General features: G+C 36.1%; 1 long non-coding RNA gene across 1 annotated transcript; it reads left to right on the forward strand.

Annotated features, from left to right (window-relative positions):
• The first annotated feature begins 255 nt into the window (after positions 1–255).
• LOC121212457 (uncharacterized) lies at positions 256–2,786 on the forward strand. Its single transcript, XR_005907674.1, has 2 exons — positions 256–595; positions 956–2,786. It is a non-coding gene; the product is annotated as an uncharacterized lncRNA (long non-coding RNA).
• Positions 2,787–3,605: the final 819 nt, after the last annotated feature.

Genomic DNA, 3,605 nt, shown 5'->3' on the forward strand with positions numbered 1-3,605 from the left:
AAAATAAGAATTAGGCCACCAGAAGCAATCCAGGTCGAAAACACATGGTAATGGGCTTAACTAGTGGAAAAAATTTAAAAAAGGGAGCGTGAGGCGCAACGATATGAAGGATCGATTAAACAGGATAGGCCCAATGGATATACTGAATAAGGATCCGTTTGTGTTTAATTTCTCAGCCCACATAGCCATTTCAATTATGGACAACCAAGGAACTTTGTTAAACATGTGATTCAGGATAATACTGACCCTGAATTGATCATTCAGAACCTGGTGCCTTTTTCCTCTCTGCCACAAGAATAAAGGGGGTTTTTTGGAAAAATAAAAACCCAAGAACGGTAGAGACTGGAAATCGTAATCATGATTTGTCAGAAGAGAATTAGACGGTTCCCATTCAGACAATTATTAATGGGATTGTCGATAGGTTGGAACAATTCTCCCAAGAGGCTAGGGCTTTGGACGAGAATTTGGGAGAATGGGATGAAACTCAAATGGAATTTCAATCAGACAAGTTTAAGTTGATTGACTTGGTCAGAGGTGATGCTGGAGAGGTTACACATATGGATGACGCCTCTCAAGACTATTGAGTTTAATGCAGGTCAGTCTCATTTCATAAAGTTTTTTTTTTTTTTTGTGATGAAAACGAACATTCTCATCTGGAATTGTCAAGGTGCTGGTCAGTTGAAATTTCATAAATTCTTAAAGGGGTATTTAAGAGAATTTGGTCTGGGTCTGGTGGTTTTAGTAGAAACTCGGATTAGTGGGTCTAAAGCTGATAAGGTAATTGATTGAATCAGATTACCGTTTTCTCATAGAATCGAAGCTAAATGCTTTACAGGGGGAATTTGGGTGCTCTGGCAAGAAAATATTAAAGTAGAGGTTCTTTTTAATCACTTCCAGTTCATACATATGAGAATACGGTTCCCAGACTTAGTTGATGATTTTTGTTTCACGGCAGTTTTTGAGAGCCCTCAACGAATCAGAAGAAAGGATCTTTGGGTAGGATTAAATCATATCACTGAGTCTATACAAAGCCCATGGTTGATTGCAGGGGACTTCAATGTGATGCTAAATGCTGATGAGAAGAAAGGTGGGCAAGTAGGAACGTTGAAGGTGCCCTTTGTTCAATCAGTTTGTCAATGACTGTAATTTGAAGGATCTTGGTTATAAGGGTTCAAAATTCACTTGGAATAAAGGACTTATTTTTGAACGGTTAGATCGGGCACTTTGTAATTATCAATGGGATGTGAAGTTCCCATGTACAGCAGTGTATCATCTCCAGAAAGTCATGTATAACCATAGGCCTCTCGCTATCAAGTTTGGAAATGAAGGACCTAAGTTGAACAGACCGTTCAGATATTTTAGTGGGTGATGCACACATGGAAGCCTCCATTCGATGGTTAATGAAAACTGGTTTGGTAATGGGTCTCTTGAAAGTTTGGTTTGTAATTTTACAAATGCAGTAAAGAAATGGAGTAGAGAAACTTATGGCCATGTCATTGCTAAGAAAAGGAGGATACTGGCTAGGTTACAGGGGATTCAAAAGGCTCTTGAAAGATTTTATTTTAAAAAATCTGATAAAGGTGGAAAAGGATCTCTGGATTGAATTGGAGAATATTTTGGATGGTGAAGAACTCCTATGGAAGTAAAAATCTAGAAGCAATTGGTTGGCTAAGGGTGATCGAAATACCAAATATTTCCACTCTAGAGCAACTGCCAGACGAAGAAAAAATCAGATTAAAGCACTTAGGTTGTCTGATGGAAACTGGTGCTATAAGGAAGAAAGGTTACAACTTGAAGTTGTCAACTATTTCTAGAATCTCTATACTATTGATGCACCAAGTATAGGACGTTTCCCTATTCGAGAAAGATTTCTAACGGTTGATTTAGATATGATGGAAGCAATGGGGAGGAGTCTCACAGGTGAGGAAGTTAGGATGACACTATTTGAAATGACACCATTAAAGTCACCAAGGGTGGACGGGTTGCATGCACAATTTTATCAGACTCAATGGAATATTGTTGGACAGTCTTTGGTGGATATGATTAGAAGAGTGTTTAATGAAGGGGACATTGAACCATTTTTTAATAAGACACTGATTGTTTTTATCCTGAAGGTGGATGCGCCAAAGGTAATTTCTCAGTATAGGCCCATCAGTTTATGCCCAATGTCTTACAAAGTGTTAACTAAGGTAATAGTTAATCACTTAAAGCCTATTTTATCAACACTTATAGCACCAAACCAGACAAGGTTTGTGGGGGGCAAGGAGAAGAAACACAGTAGGTAATGTGATCATAGCTCAGGAAGTGATACACTCGATGAGAACATGGAAGGGGAAGAAAGGATGGATGGTGATTAAAATAGATACTGAGAAAGCATAGCATATGGTTGTCTAAGTAGTTGAAAAAAAATCACAACTTTGTTTTAAAAATTTAAACTTTTCTTTAAAATAACTAAAAACAAAACAGATTTTTATTTGTTAAAATCTAAACTTTCTCTTTTTTTAAAAAAATTAAAACTTTTGTCAAAATCAAGCTTTTTTTAAAAAAAAAACATTTATTTTAGAAAGGGGAGGAAAAAAGGGGATATTTTTGGGCTCCTAGGGGTGGAGGACCGATGGTTTAGTGACGTTCCCTTCATCAGAACCCAAAATTTTATCCCTCATGACATGTCTATGGCAAAAAAAAAAGAAAAAAAAAGAAAAGAAATAGAATGCTTATAGTTGTGTTTATATTTACCTTCTTTTTAAGAGCAAAAATAATGAAAAGCCTCTTCATTTTTTTCTTTTCTTTTCATGTTTATATATATATTTAATCTTGTTTATCTTTAGAAAATGATAATAATAGTATTTAATAATAGTAATAGTAGTAATGGTAATAATAATTTGGAAAGAAGAAAAAAAAGAAAAGAAAAATAAAGGTCTCAAATGGACCAAAACCAGTTGGGTTTCGAAGGGCCCAAGAGAACAAAATTTAAATAGGCCTCTAATCGAGCTCGGACAAAAATGGGTGTCTACAATTACTTAGCTGGATAAGTTATGGGTTAAGATTCTACGGCATAAATATAAGATGCTTGAAATTTGCCCTTCTTCTTTATGTAGAATTAATAGCTCTTATACTTGGTGGTCAATCAATCTGGTGTGGGAAACCTTTCGGTTGAATATTTGTTGGAGTATAGGTAATGGAAGGTCAGTTAATTTCCTCATGGATAACTGGATGTCAAGATTGGGATATTTTCATAGATACTTACGACAATCAACGGTTGTTCCCATGGAGGCTAAGTTTCGAATGTGACAGACCCAAATGGTGGTTGGATTGAAATGTACTAACTTAATTCATTGATGAGGAGATTTTGGAGCATATTGCTGCTTTCCCTCCACCAATGGAGCTTTTGGGAGATAATACTTGCTTATGGAAGAAAAACGACTCAGGTTAGTTCTCGGTTAAGGAGGCTTATAAAAGTCAGATTCAAGTTGACCCTACTACTCATAACGATGTTTGGAGAGTACCATGGAAGAACATTCTACCTCCTAGAATAAAGAATTTTTATGGTTGATGATGAAGAAAAGACTGTTAACAAATCACAAAAAAGTCTGAAGAAGATTGAC

This window comes from Gossypium hirsutum, chromosome A13, assembly GCF_007990345.1.
Source record: "Gossypium hirsutum isolate 1008001.06 chromosome A13, Gossypium_hirsutum_v2.1, whole genome shotgun sequence".
Taxonomy (NCBI): Eukaryota; Viridiplantae; Streptophyta; class Magnoliopsida; order Malvales; family Malvaceae; genus Gossypium; species Gossypium hirsutum.